The 15,926-nt window shown below is 45.1% G+C and overlaps 1 long non-coding RNA gene across 2 annotated transcripts in view; it reads right to left on the bottom strand.

The window, feature by feature from the left end:
• The window catches only part of LOC308591178, a 31,695-nt gene that overhangs the window by 8,449 nt on the left and 7,320 nt on the right, over nt 1-15,926 (bottom strand). The gene's annotated exons all lie outside the window — the stretch shown is intronic.

The raw sequence follows: 15,926 nt of genomic DNA, 5'->3' as shown, positions 1-15,926 counted from the left end.
ATGAAATATTCAATGAAATTCATTCTTTGCCCACTCTAAGTAACTATCATTATCACCATCATCATTATTAAATGTATTCATATCCCACCTTTCTCCCAAGTTGGGATTCAAGGTGGCTTCCAACATCTAAGAACATCATTATATAATACAAGTAATATAAACTAGTTAAAAACAATACTTAAAACACACTTAGAACCAGCAGTTAAAATAGGGAACTACCATGTATAACATCAGGATCTGTTGCTTTGAACACACTCTAGAGTTTGGGGGTGGAAGCTGTGGCCAAACACACATTTTTATTTATTTATTACATTTGTATACCACCCTATACCTGCAGATCTCAGAGTGGTATACAAATTGAATAAACAAATTTATCAGTACAGCTGTGTCGTCTCACACAATCTCGCACCCAAACTACCCAAGAGAGACACTAAATGGTTACCATTATCAACAGGGCACACATGAAACTTAAAGAGGTTTGTGCTTTAAAAAGTCAAAGCTACATTGGCCGGAATGTTCATTTGTGTTTACAAATGCCTTTCCTCTGTTTTCCATGTGGAAGAGAAATCCACCAGAGGCTCAAATAGTGACATGCGCCTCATGTGTCATTGGCATTTTGACCTCTGAACCCTAAAAGTCATATTGATGACTCCTGTTCAGCATGGAAATGCACTTCAAATGGCATACAGAGATTCTTTTATTACAATAAGTTATATACCATTTAATTGCATAATTTCTAAGCAGTGTACAAGAGGGATATAACGGACACCAGAAAACCTGCCGGAAAAACTGAGATGGTAGCTAAAGTCAAGAAAAAACAATTGTCCTGGAAAACAGACTGCTTCTGCCCCTTCCTTTGCTTTCATGATTTCATCCCCTTTTGTCCCATTCTCAGGTTGATGGACATCATTTCAGGTTTCTGTATTTGTGTGTGTGACAATGTTCAAAGACCTACTCTTAAATATATTCATGGTAAAATGCAAAAAGAGGGGGGAAAGGAAAAGTGTACTTTAATAGCACTTGTTCTGGTTCCTTTCTGGGGGTTCTTGATTTTAAAAAATGAGAAGAAGATACAAGACAATTCCACCGAAAATGAAGCACAGGGGCAGAAAAGAACGCATAATGCCCTGCACAAGAGGCAACTTGATGGGATCCTGTTCCAACCACAAGGCTTTGCCTATATAAGGTAGGGGAAATGTAAACCCTCTTTGAAAATCCCAGGAGAAATGCACAATGGAAATGCAACCTATTCCATTCATCCAGGGGGAGCTATGTACACCCAGAAGCCTAGAGCAGGAGTAGGGAACCTGCAGCCCTCCAGATGTTGTAGGAATACAACTTCTCCCACCATCCCTGGCTATTGGCCACGCTGGCTGGGGCCAATAAGACTTGAGGTCCAGCAACAACTGAAAGGCCACAGGTTGCCCACTCCTGGTCTAAAGGAACCTCTTACCTAGCTGGAAACATGGCAGGAACCTAGTTCTCCTCTCTCTCGCTCACATTGCCAATGGTCATTTGTTCATTCTCTCCATATGGGTCTACAGCTCATCACCCAGAGGGAAAGCGCAAGTTGAGCGGAGGAGGATGCCCCATCTTTTCTCTCCAGGCACTTCCTGCATACTTAGAGATGGTAGACAAACAGGCAGTGACAGCAAAAAGGAGAAGGAGACTCTAGGAATCAACAATGAGTCCCCTCTGCAGGGGTGTAGACTTTGGCAGGCCCCTGACAATGTCCGGCCCCTATTATGGCCTTAGAAGCACACACCTGCTTTCACCGGTGTGGTGTAGTGGTCAAGAGTGGTGGACTCGTAATCTGGTGAACCGGGTTCGCGTCTCCGCTCCTCCACATGCAGCTGCTGGGTGACCTTGGGCTAGTCACACTTCTCTGAAGTCTCTCAGCCCCACTCACCTCACAGAGTGTTTGTTGTGGGGGAGGAAGGGAAAGGAGAATTTTAGCCACTTTGAGACTCCTTAAGGGGAGTGAAAGGCAGGATATCAAATCCAAACTCCTCCTCCACCACGACCTTTTGAAAGTGCTTCCCCTAAGCAAACACAACCTGGTCCATAATAGTGCTACTGAAAGTGTCTCTGTCTCCCTCACACCAGGCATGTGGCCCCTGGAAGCTTGTGCGGAAGGGAATGAGGACCACAGGCTGCAGAAGGTTCCCCATGCCTGCCCTGCAGTGTGTGTTTCTGTGAGTGTGACACAGGGAGGGAGACACTGGCCTGCTCAGGCAGCTATCTGCAGCCTCCTAGAAGCCTTCAGGAGAGAACACAGAGGTCTGGGGTGGGGGATTTAGCTTGCAATCCATACTACTTATAAATTCTCACATGTCTCAGCTGCGCTAAGATATAGTGCAGGAGATGGAAGCTGTGCTACTTTCTCCACTTCTTAACTCTGCTTCCTAAAAACTGCTTTTCAGCCTCTTTTTCCTTAAAGCCTGTTTAGGCTTTGCAGCCTGTGTTTACCAGGCAACACCTAGTTCGGCTCACGCTTGCTACTACTGTGAAAGAAAGTGCTCTGGTTATGTCCAGCAGGGGGCAGTGGTGAAACACAAATAAGCCACCCCATTGCATATTTGAGAATACTGTTGAACTGTGAACCACTTCCAGGTAGCAGCTATTTTAGTCTACTGGGGCTCCTCCAGACAACCTGTTTATTGAGCATTCATCCTGATCATTCCACACTTTCCAAACCACAAAAAGTTTGTTTGTTTTTAAAGTAGATTTATTGCACTAGGACAACAGGGCAGCTTAATCCACTTTAGGTGTGCAAACCCAAATTGTGCTTGAATCCATCCTACAACACAGTGACAGTTTGCAGGTACCCTTGAAGTAAAAACAAGCATGAGTCCTGTGGCATTTAAAGGCTAAAAAATGTGCTGTGATCCAGAACCCTCTTAATCAGATGCATGAAGTGCTATCCTCTCATGGCAGATACCTGGATGCAGACAGAAGTGGGAGACGTTCTGGCAAAGCAAAAAAGAGATGGATCACAGTACTTCTTAGGGCAAAAATGAAAACAAGTATAAAAGATCCAATCAGACTGGGAGTGACCCACTGCAAACGTGATAAATTAACAAAACAAGGGGACTTCTGATCATCACTATTCTGTTACATACTGGAAAATTAAGGTTACGTGATTACAGTTGATTGGGGCAGAGATGTACATAGACTCCCTTGTGCCCTTGCCAAGGGGATGTATTGGTGTCCGTCTCCCCCCCAATTCCCTTGACAGCCCATGCCAATGACAGGATTCCTCCGCCAAGTCACACAGAGAAGACAGTGTGCCTCACCTGGCTGCCCAGAGCAGTGGAGGAGGAGCCCAAGGAGTCTGTGGACAGGCAGGCAGGCTCCTAGCCACTTCAGGCCAGAGTGGAGAGTCCCAATTTTGCAACCACTGGACCTGTCACTTTAGTGAGGGCCAACCTGACCTACCCTTAGGTAGGTACACCCCTGAATTGAGGGGTATTGCACAACACACCCTCTTGCCAAAAAGACTGGACTTTTTGCAGTAAGAAAAGTGATGGGGAAAGGCACTTGAACATGTGGAATAACACTTGCTTTGATACGAACATCATCTAATCTCTCCCACAAACAAATCAGGATGAACGCATGTTAAGTGGCCAACATCATCTACTCTCCCTGCAGTGCAAACTAATTGGGATCAATTCACAATGAACATGTTGACAGGGCTCCTTGGAGAAAGAGCAAAATACACGTGACAATGCTGTTCAGACGTTACCAATGAAACATCTCATTATTTGTAGCCAGTGCAAGGTTTTGGAGGGGGGATTTCTCATGCTTTGCAAGTACTAAGAGTCACATTGGGACAGGAATCTTAGTCCTGCAGGCCAAATGCGACCTACAGACCTCTCTATCTGGGACTCTGCCCAGGCCTCAGCTCCTCCACCACACTTTCTCTCCAGGCCACACCCTTCACCAGCCTTGGTTCGCACCCTCTGTGTGTGTTTCTGCCTGGCTGGAATGTGCCTTTGCTTTGACAATGCCTCTTGCTTGCTTGCTTGCTTGGATGGATGGAGAAAAGAGAGGGGTGTGTGCAGAAACAAGTCTATTATGCAAAGGTGAAATTTACATTAATTGCTCCTCCTTCCACCCTGCCCCCAAGCAGATGACACGTATAACCCAAGTTGCCCAGAAAGGAATGCATCCCTCTAGCTGAGAAAGGTTCCACACCTCTGCAACTGGATACTTGAAATGCTTTATAGTCAAAAGGCAATGAAGTAAAATCAAGTTTCAGTCTTGCAAAACTTTTAGAATTTCCAGCAAGTGGCAAATCTAGTCTCAGTTGTAATATGTCAGGAAGAAATAATGTTTGTTTGTTTGTTTAATCCAACAATGTAAGCTTTCATTTTTGCAATAAGTGGAGAGTAATTTTTGGACTAAAAAAAGTTGCACTGTCCTCTGAGCTGGGATGTAATACAAGATCTTACCATAAGGTGTCTCACTACCCCCAGCATCACAGATACAGAAAGAGTCTTGCTGTGGAGTGTGCAATATAGGCAAACAATGGGACTTCTGATGTGTTTTATTATATTACTTGTCCGCACAGGGTCCCATGAAGTTACAGGAGTGCTCTTAAACATGATGGCTTCCTCCCCATAGCACAATTTCCTTTTCTCTCCACATAGCTAAAGAGTCGCCTCACTTATACTGCCCCACTTTTGAATCTCATCATTCTCACAGAGATCGTGTTATATTTCTGCAGGGGCTGACTGCCCATCTCTTCCTATACCCACACCTCTATTTATGTCTCCACACCTGGCTTCAGCTTTCCCCCTTTTTTCAGCAACATAGAGTCACAGAATTCTAGAGTTGGAAGGGACCCCACGGGTCATATAGTTCAAGCCCCAGCAATGCAGGAATCCTGACCACAACTGTCCCTGGGTGGGCTTGAACCACGAACCTTCTGGTTAACAGCTAGGCGCATTGACCCATTGTGCCATGAATCACCTGGGAGGATGGTGGTCCATCAACCAACTCATTAAACCTATGGACCTCTCCATACGCTCCATACACAAGATATCTTTAAAGCACATTCAAAACACACTCTTTCTGTCAAACGGTTCTGGGAACTGTAGTTTATCCCTCACAGAATTACAATTCCCAGCAGCCCTCAACAGAACTACAGTGCCCAGAATTCTTTGCGGGAAAGAATGCCCTCCAGAGGTGTTTTAAAGGGATAGTGTGTACACAGCTGTAATCCACTGTTGCTGACCTCAGCAGAGACTACTTCATCACCCAGTAAAAAAACTTAAGCTGACCAAAGAACTAATTCAGAATAATTTCAGGCAGATATTACATTGTGTGTTAAACTTCCATGTTCCCATAAAAGCTATTTTTAGAAAATACTTCTCATGATTGGCAAATAAATGAGAGAGAGAATAAATGCGGCTGCTTTCCTAAGTGGCCTTGCCTTTTGAAATGTTGTGCTCTTCACGGCCCCACCCACAGCAGCTGTCACTGTGCAACACACCCTACACACACACACACACACACACACACACACACACACACACTTTCATTGCCCGGATCCTGGCACAGAGCCCCTCCCTGGATTTCCCAGTGCTGACGTCAATTCTCCTTGTGTGCCTTTGTTAAATGGCTATTGCCAGATGCTTCAACTCTATGTGGCTTTGAGCCAAGAACCTCTGAGAGCTAGGGATTATGCTTCAGGGGAGGCAAAGGCAGATTGGGCAGGAGTGGGGAGAGCAGAGACACATTGTCCCTCTAATTGCAGTCACTTTCTAAATTGCTGATTTACAAGTAATCCTGCCCAAGGCCTGATGGGTACCATGGAGACCATTTGAGTAACACCCTGGAGCCATGACTTCACAAAACAGCTAGCGTTGTCAGTCTCCATTCATTACTGTCTGTCTAGCCAGCAGTTACCTGGTAACAGGTGTAGCGGTGGCTAGCTCAGTCAGGTATCCTTTGCTGGTTCTCCAAAATCAATATGCCACTTGGCTGCCCTGGCAGACTCTTTATTCAAGACAGACTGGTGGCTCTTGGATTTGTCCCTCTCCTCTGGGAACTGAGCCCAAAAAGCAGAGGAAGGCTGTGCAGGCAGGTTGTGAAGCATCCTGTTGAATGGAATCAGGCATGTGATTTGTCCCAGTCCATCAAAAATGTCTCCCCCATCACTGCAACTCAAGATCTAGTTTGCCCAATGAGATCTAGCTTGCCAAACCAGTAAGCTAAATTCATGGAGGAGAAGGCTATCAGCGACTCCTAACTATGATGTGTATGCTCTGCCTCCATGCTTCTGAATACTAGTTGCTGGAAACCACGGGGGGGGGGCTGCTTTGTATGTATCACTGCTGAAATCCAGCCCCCCGCAAGATAAAGTCAGCACCTCCCAGCTGAAGAGGAACACCATGTATTCATTCTGCTTTCCCTGAGTACATTTCTTGCAGGTAAGAGACGAGCTATGTTGCTTAGCAACTGGGGAGCAGGTTATCTGTTGAGCACCATTCCTTCCTCTTCAAAATGTAAAACATCCCCCTCCTATACAAACACACACTTCACTCTTATTATTAGGGAAGAAGACTATCTGGCAGGAACAAGATCCTTGTTTCGTTATCATACTCTTAACTTTAGAAGAAACCTAGCAACTAGCTGCAATGCCTAAGTTCTACTTCCAGTGTCAGAGGAATACCAGTTGCAGGGAATCATAAGTAGGAAGAGTCAAGCTGGACTCAGCCTTCTTTCCCCTATGCATCTGGCTGGCCAACATGAGAAGGGGATGTTGGACTAGATCAGGCACGTGCAACAGGTAGATTGTGATCTATCACTAGATCACTGGACGTCAGTGGTAGATCACTGGTAGATCACTGGCTCCCCCCAAAGAAGCTTAAAAACTTTGCCTCCCCTAAAAAAAGTGGGCTTTCCTTTCCTCCTCTCTAAAAAAAGCTCAACAGCTTTGACCTGAAACCCCCCAAAGGGGGTAGATCACTGCCAGTTTTTAACTCTGTGAATAGATCACAGTCTCTTGGGAGTTGGCCACCCCTGGACTAGATTAACCCTTTGGCCTGATCTAGCAGGGTTCTTATATGAACTCTGTTCCAGGAAAAAAAATCCCATCTGCCTATTTGAATCCAATAAGGATTCTAGGAATCCAAAGCATTTTCAGACCCATTTTCCCCCACCTGCCACGTTCCTGGCATTAAACCATGCTGCCATCACTTTGCACCAATGGCCATTAAACACTGGAAACAAAACAGAACCTCCAGATACAGAGGCAGCATGGTTCTGGGGACAACTGATGGGAAGAGCAATACTCCCTACTGAGTTGTACAAAGGCAACACTGAGACTAGGAGGAGGAAGCTGACAGGCAGCCTCAACCCCAGAGATTGTTGCAAGTAAGAAGGCAGGCAGGTTGGGACAGACAAAAGCCTGGGTGTAGCCAAGATTTTTGTAGGGGTGGTGGGCAGGCCATTTGTTTTAGGGGGGTCATAACCTCAGTTAGCTATGTATTTATATTGATTTTTATTTATTGGGGGACATCTGCCCCTCCCTGCCCCCCTTGCCTACGCCCATGGACTGAAGGCAGACTGAGGTTGGTGGGGGAGTGCTGCTGCAGCTAGACTGTGTGCATTCTCTCCTTGTACATTACATTGACAAAAGGCACAAGCCACTTCTGTGAAATATGACATGTGGGGGGCGAAGGATAATTTCACATATGAATCAGTGCTTAGGCACAACTGACTTCCTCTAGATTGCACCTTTTGTCTTTTAGTCACTGGAAAGCAAACTAGCACAAACCCCCAGAGTGGAGCTCACCCCCTTCCTGACTTACAATGACTTTTGCCTGGTACGTGGCATCCCTTTCAACAAACCGCCTTCCCTTCTCACCCAGCCCACGATGTGCTTGAAGCTTGCCTGCTGCTCTTGCCCTTGACACTTGCTGTACATCACCCTAGTGATGCGCTGCCTGCTTCTCAGAAGCTCCAGCAATGCACACCTGCTGTGCCCAGGTTGCTTCCTATATCTGGGGGTGATACACTCTGCATTTCTTTCCAATTATCCATTGACAGAGGGCAATTGGACTAATGGGGCCAAAGCCATTTGGTGTCTTTACGATAAATGCCTCCTGTCACCTGGTAGACAGGGACATCAGACCATTAGCTCATCATCTGAAATGCATCACGGGGAGGGGGGCACACTAATTTGAAATATGCTTCTTCAGCTGCTGCTCTACAGCTGTGTGGAAAAAGGATGCTTTGAGCATATTTTATTGCCAGCACCAAAGTCTTCAGAACAGCCTTTGCCAACCTGGTGCCCTCCAGCTATTTTGGACTACGGCCCCCATTAGAAGTTGTAGTCTAAAACTTTTGGAGGGGCATCTCCAATCATTAAGCTGCTGTAGCTCCTTGTTAATATTACCAGAGCTTGCTCAGGCTGTTCCAAAAGTTTCCATAGGGATTGATAACCTTGCTTGGCATAAATAAATGAATAACCAGAATCAGACCATTTCCTAGCTTCCTAAGGTAGCCTCCTCTCTGCAGGGGAGCTGTACTCTCTGAAAAGGCCAGCCAGTAGATTAAAGGTGCAAGCCAGCTTCCATGTGATTGCCTCTATCCAAGCTGGCACTGGCAGTGTCAGCTGCTCCCAGCTTCTGTTCATTACCCACTTGTCCTGCCTGCCAACCATCACCTAGTTCTCTGCTCTTTCTAATCATCTGTGCTGAAAGGCCAGGCCCCTGCTAACTGACCATACTTGCACAGTACTTTTTGCATGGTGGCTGTTTTCATCTCAAGGGCTCCTTTCAGGACACAGCTTCCATTTCCCTCTCCTCCTTCCCCACTTTGTGTTCCAGTTGCCTCCGCTAATGCTCACCATTCTGCCTCATTGACAGGTGTTGCTTCAGTTGGGAATGCTCTCTGCTGAAGCTAGAGCTCTGAGCATTATTTGATGCAGCAGATATCTTTGAGGTACTTGTGAAGCAGGCTTTTCCACACCTCTTGTTTTTCTGTATGTTATTAATTTAAATTATTAAATTTATTAAATTATTTTGTACAAGGCAGTGTACAAAATATATAGTAAGGCTAATGCTTACAGAAAAAATAAAATAAGGAGCAAGCATATAAGCCAAAAAATACATAGAATTACTCCTATATATTTAGGAGTGAAGCGTTTGGTTCTCATTTTTTGTTGACTTAGTAATATTAATGGAAGGCTGTCTTTTCTACATGAAAGGAAAATGCACTTACAAAACATTTGAAACCAACATCATTTAAAAAATAATAATAATCCATGTTCTGCTCTAGGAAAAGGAAAACCCCACGAATTGTACAAGTTGTGCAAGTTAATAAATCATTCCCCCATTAACCATGTTTGAATGGAGAGTGCCTAGCTTTATTAGACCACACAGTCCAGATCACAGTGTGCTACACAGAGAGAGTTATGTTCAGAACAACAACACCATAGTCACTCTCTCTCCTTCCTTTGAGAAAACCCCATCCTGACTTTAATGCTCTGTGTTTGCTGACATCACTGCTAGCTGCCCTTTCTCTTGGAATCTCTCACCTCCACTCCCCCCACAACACACACACAATCATCCACACTTGATCCAAGCCAATAAGCTGATTAGGACATAAGCACAGAGCAGCGGATGCTTTTGAAGTTGCCACTTAAAGGGGCAGTCACTATGTTCAGGATAGGCAGCATGGCTGGGTTGGGGAGTGAAACATGCTTTGAGGGCATTCTGGCCACTTAGCACATGCTGGCATCAGTACGCATCTCCTTCAGGGGTCTTCATCCTCCAACTGTAATGTAAGCTGCCTCAGCAATGCTGAGAATAAAAAAAGGTATGTTCTGAGAGACCATGGTTCAAATGATTCAAATACCCTCTCGGTCATCCTGTGGGGTGACCTCAGGCCAGTCACCCTCTTTCAGCCTGACCTACCTTACAGGGTTATTGTGAGGATAAAATGGGGAGAGGGGAACATGTACACCTCTTTTAGCTCTTTGGAGGAAAGGTGGGCTAGAAACGCTAGAAAAAAATAAATATTATGGATGGAGACGAAATACTAAGAATTATCCTAGCTAAATCACACGAGACCTTTTGCATTTGTGCAAAAAAAAACCCTCTTCCAAGGCGGGGGGAGGGGCGGAGAGAGAGAATGTCTTATACCTAGTCAGACTATTGGTCCACCTAGCTCAGTATTGACTACATTGACTGGTCATGGTTCTCCCATGGTTTCAGATAGCAGGTTTCCCCCCTGCCCTACCTGGAGATGCTGGGGATTGAACCTGGGATGCAAAGCCAGAGCACCACTGAGCAATGGTCCTTCCTAAAGAGAAAGAGATCTGTGAGGTGCTTCCCCTTGTTATTATCATCACCCCACATCAGTGGGAAATGTGTAAACACTATAACCACATAGGCAATAATCCAGACAGGTCTTTCCCACCCTGTTTCTTAAAATGTTAGAGGTTAAAGACCATCAGTGGAGAGCCAGAATGATGAAGTGGCTGGAGTGTTGGGTTTATCTATGAGAAACCCAGATTAAAATCTCTGCTTACTAATATGAGAAGCCAGTCAAACAGCAGGTGAAAAGATATACATCTTGTAAGGAGATGTGATCACACTGAACTTGAGAGAGAGAGAGAGAGAGAGAGAGAGAGAGAGAGAGAGAGAGAGAGGAAGGAAAGGGGTTGTTGGAGGAGCCCCCCTCCACCTTGCTAAAATCAATAAAAGGCTCTTCTTCACTTCAGTGGCGCTAAGATTTTTGCCATCTGTGCAATTTGATTATGCCCTTCCTTGATAGAAGAGACAAGGCACCATTAAGAATCACCTGCTGAGGTTGCTGCAAAAGCAATCAAAACGGTCCACTATCGACTAGAAAAGGTGGGAGGGATACATACTAAAGAAGACCTGGACTTTTAGAAACATTTGCTCTCTTGCACACAAGCTAGCACTGCATGCTAGTAGAGTACAGCTCTGAAGACCTGCACCTTCTTGCTCTTTCTGTTGTCCTGACTGCCTCTGGGTCATGATGGATGCATGAGGGTGATTTGGTCAGACTGGAGTTGCAGGTCCTTGGATACCCCCAACCAGACAATTTGGTCGCTTCCAGACAACTCATTTATTGAGCATTCACCCTGATTTGTTTGCAGGGAGATTAGATGATGCCAAGTATTTGTTGAAATTAAATGTTGTAGCACCAAGCAAATGGTATCTCACACTTTCTAGCGCATTTCCCCATCACTTTCCTTATTGCACAATGTGGGGGGAGGGGATTAGAGGGAGAGCAGGCATGTTGCATAAGACCTCCAAGACAGCTTTAATTGCACAACCTAAATTTGCCAACATGTAATGAGAATCCGCTGGGGGAGGGGAAGCAACAGTCTGCATGTGCCCCAGTCTGGAATGCAATTGCAACCTTTTAACTATGGGTAGGCAACCTAAGGCCCGGGGGCCAGATGTGGTCCAATTACCTTCTCAATCCGGCTCACGAACAGTCCGGGAATCAGCGTGTTTTTATATAAGTAGAATGTGTCTTTTTATTTAAAATGCATCTCTGGGTTATTTGTGTGGCATAGGAATTTGTTCATCCCCCCCCCAAATATATATATATATATAGTCCGGCCCACCAAATGGTCTGAGGGACAGTGGACAGGCCCACGGCTGGAAAAGGTTGCTGACCCCTGATTTTAACCTTCTTGAATTACTCCCCCAGGCTCTGCCCCATTCCTGTAGAGTGGAGAGCTGTAAAGGAGCAGTCCTCTAGCCTAGAACCTCAATCACCTTGTTCCTTGCCTGCACTTGTGAGAGGTCGCTAGGGAGCATGAGGCCACTGATATAAAGGGAGGTAGTGATTGAAGAGAATCTGACTTAAGAGGGATTCAGTCTGGAGGCATCTGGCTCACAGGGTTCCTGGCATCCGGGCCCAGGTCTGGATTCAACACCTTGTTCTGCTGGTCTTCCCAATACAGCTGAGTCAGAGCCCTGGCTGCAGCTCAGCATTGAGTCATGACAACAGGTTCTTTCAGGACAACAGTTTAAAGGCAGAACTCTTTTATTCTGCCTGGGATTCTCTACACTTTCTCGGATAAGATTGGACTGAGTGACAGATTGATCCAATCCAGTCCAGCCCATGGGCCTAGATCAATCAGGATCTTCTCTGTTGTTTTGACAGGGTTATGAAACACACTCCACGGGGATGTCTGCTTGGTCCCATCTCTGCCCAAGCAGAGGGCATAAAAAACATATCATTTTCAACAGGCTGTGAGTTGACTGATCTGATTTACATTTTAAAAAGAGAGTACTAAGGATGCTTGCTGAATTTTATTCTGTTTGTGTGGGTGTTTTGCACTGTGGTGTTTGAGCTTTAAGCAATCTTTAGTCTATTTTGGTAGTGTTTGATGTAATGTGTGCTGTTATTCCCCTGTTAGGAACTCTGAGTATTTTAAAACAGAAAAGTGAGATAAAAAGTGCCCTGGTATGTAATAAATAGCCATTACATACCAGCTCTCCTGTGTGTCTGCCCAGGAAAGAAAACGCTTTGCTTAATAAACCACTCGGTGACCTAAGAGTGTCCTGGGATTAAGTGATATGGGTCAGCCAGGACGTCAGCACCATGGACAGGGGCTGGTTTGTTTTACAGCTCTTGGAAACCCAGCCTTTCGGTGGCATGAGGCTGGCACTTGTGCTTCTAGTAAAGGGAGGTTAGGGTGAGTGGCACTCTTAATTGGTGTCTTGGAGAGCACATCCTCTTGGAGCTGAGGATGCTGATAGCTGAGTGCAGTAAATCTTGTAAGCTGGAGAACTTGTAGCAGTGGAGAACTGAATTCACACAACAGAGAAGCAGAGTTTGGAGGCTTTGGAGCTATTCTGCCATGTAGCCAGGGCTGGAACATGGGAATCATCCTGTTGGTCCATCTAGTTCAGTATTGTTTATGCTCACTGGCAGTGGCTTTCCAGGGTCTTTCCCATCCCTACTTGGAGTTGCCAGGAATTGAATCTGTGATATTCTGCATGCAAACCAGATGGTTTACCACTGAACTATGGCCCTTCCTTTGTCCGTACTCTGCCCGTCTCCTTGCAAATGAAAGCTTTACACCAGAAAAAACCCTTTGCACTTAGATAATAGCTTTACACCAGAAAAAACCCTGTACTTAGATAATTCTAAGTACAGAATTACCTGTACTTAGACCACCAGCCTAAATTACACCATTTTATTTTGTGTTAGTGGTGTTTTAAATTCTGAACCAGAAGGCAGATTCCATGTTTTATATTTTGTTACTATGTGTGTGCTCTAGAAATAACAGCTGCCCTCTCCCCACCTGTTATGTATGCCAACCCAAGCTTATGCCATGTGCTAGTCTTTAAGATGCAGAAGAGTCACTGTTGTTTAGAGAGAAGAAGCTATCAAAGGACTCAGACATGGATACGGAGCTCTGCTCCATGTTGTCCACAAACCCAGAGCAGCTTCCAGCATCCTGCTGTCTAGCCCAGCCCCTGGCTCCTTGGGGTGTGTGAAAGAGGTGAAGCACACAGCCTGTTTGCATTATAAGCACCCAGGAGATACCCAGACATTCCAGTGACTGGGGACAAGGAGATACCCAATTAAAGAGTGATGCCTGGAAATGATACCATGGGGATGTTACTATGGCTACCAGGAATGCTTTAGTTAGAAAATCCCGTTCCTTGGTCTCTGCCTGAATGCAGAGTGCAGCCGTGCACAGATCTGTTCAAGGTTTTAGTTTTTCAATGAGGGCTCACTCTCCTTCTCTGTCTCTCTCACACACATATATGCACACACCTTCCTCAGAAAGGGTGCCACAACTGCAGCAGAGGCGCTGTTCTGTTATCCATTAGTCTTTGACCCAGCCCAGCCTCCAAGTGTGGTGCACGTTTCAGTCACTAAACGACAGCTCGGAATAGACTGCAGCAAAATCTAACCAATCAGGAAGCAGGCACTCCCTGGGCCATGTGGAGCATGCCTTATTCACAATTTTTAGAAAGGAATCCCTAATGAGGTTCCCGCCCCACTACAATTAGCTGCTGCAGACTGGAGGAGGAGGAGGGATTCCCCCCTCCCATTTATTTCTCCCTAGCAGATGAAAATGCAGAATAAATGATTTGATATTAGGGACAGGGGAGGAAGAATGGGATGGAATCCGACACATGCATGCCCAATCCCCACATCTGTTTGTTAGATGGTTTGTCTGTTGGGCACACCTGCCTGTCACATCTGGTGGCAAGCTCAGCCAACTGGTTTGATAAGTGATGATGCCGACTTAATCAGAATGACTGGGGCAGAGGAGAAAAAGCTGTCTCCAGTTGCTTCTTGATTGCTCTTGTACTTCATGCTATTATCTAACAAGGAGTTATAATGCTTGAGCCTTTCTAAGGAGGATTTGGAATTTGTTTGTTTTTTAAAAAGATATATAACTTGCATTGTAACCTGAACATTGTAACCTTTACATAATCTGCAGGCTTCATCATCATTTAAAACAGGTTTGTATGATTTAACATAACAAGCACATCTCATTTTTGGTGAAACATAGACCCCTGGACAATGAGAGCGATTAATCACTGGAGAAGGATAACCTGGAGCAAGATAAATTGAGGCCATTCTGCATAAGGAGAAAAAACTAGTTCCTGCTTTATTCACACCCTAGAAAGGGAGGAGGGGAAAGAATAACTATCTGACACAATCAAAACTGATGATATTAGCTGTGCAAAGGATTAGACTGTGAAAAATATGAAAGATTGATGGATTCTGAGGCCCCTTCTCTGTTATTCCCCTCTGACTTGACACTCTTTACTTTCTCCTGTCAGTTTGAAGTTCCCCTCCAGAGGGCCTCCTTCAAAGCTAAGTGAAGCATTTCCATGAGGTTTGGCTAAAGCTCATATTGATTCTCTGCACAAAGGCAGAGAAGCAAACTGTATCATTTCAGCCATGAGCCCTGTAATTTTAGGGGTTGAGGAAGGAAAGCCACGAAGAATAAAAGAGCATACACTAGATGTACTGGGTGAATGATGCTATTGTATTCTGAAACGAGACAAAGGATTTTTAAACACATTATTTGGCTTACCAATTATTTGGCTTACCAATGCCAGAATGTCTGTGTAATCAAAACCTGTTTTATCAAGTATCACTGTTAAGGATGCAGTTGTCACTGTTTGTATTTGACTGCATTTCATTTTCCACTGACCTAACATTTTACAATCCCCGCATCCAACACAAATACTTAGGCTAATTGTGGTCCATGAAAGCTTATGCCATAATAAATGTGTTAGTCTTCGTTTCTTCGATGGCTTTGCTGCAAAAGACTAACATAGCTATGCCTCACTCCTACCAGGGTCAAGGGACCTCTAAATGTGATTGTATGTGCAGACTGGGGTCAGTTTACAAAGAGCCCAACCCCATTTCTTATGTATCAGCAGCAGAACATGGGGTCAGAATAAACTGCTGGCACAAAGGGGGCCATTGGCCTATTTAGGAGAAGCTTCTACACAAGGCATGGAGGCCAAATCCAGCCCGCAAGGCTTCTTAAATGTCCCCCAGCATTGCCTCTGATCCCAAAGATCCTTCCTCTGGAGTCTAGCATAATGTGTCCATCTACTTAATCCTCTTCTGGGCCACATGGGTAGGATTCTTTAAGCCTGCACTCACTCAGTTGTAACCGCAAAAGAGCCTCTTTCAGATTTATACGTCTTTGTTGTTTCTACCATAGGTAAATGGGCTCGAGCCTCTGGGTGCATAATAAGTGGAAAATTCTACTCATACTGCTGATGGGGAAAGGAAGCTGATGGTGAAAGGAGCTCTTTGCCTTTATCTTGGTTTGCATGGAAACAAACTCAGTGGACAGATGAAAAGTTCCTGGCACTTTAGCCCTGGCTTGGTTATGAATCTCACCCTCCTTAAAAATGAGTCACCAAACAACATTTTCC

The sequence above is a fragment of the Podarcis bocagei genome, assembly GCF_964188305.1.
Source record: "Podarcis bocagei genome assembly, chromosome: 1".
NCBI classification, from domain to species: Eukaryota; Metazoa; Chordata; class Lepidosauria; order Squamata; family Lacertidae; genus Podarcis; species Podarcis bocagei.
The sequence above is the reverse complement of the archived record's forward strand: the minus strand, read 5'-3'. Positions and strand labels throughout refer to the sequence as shown.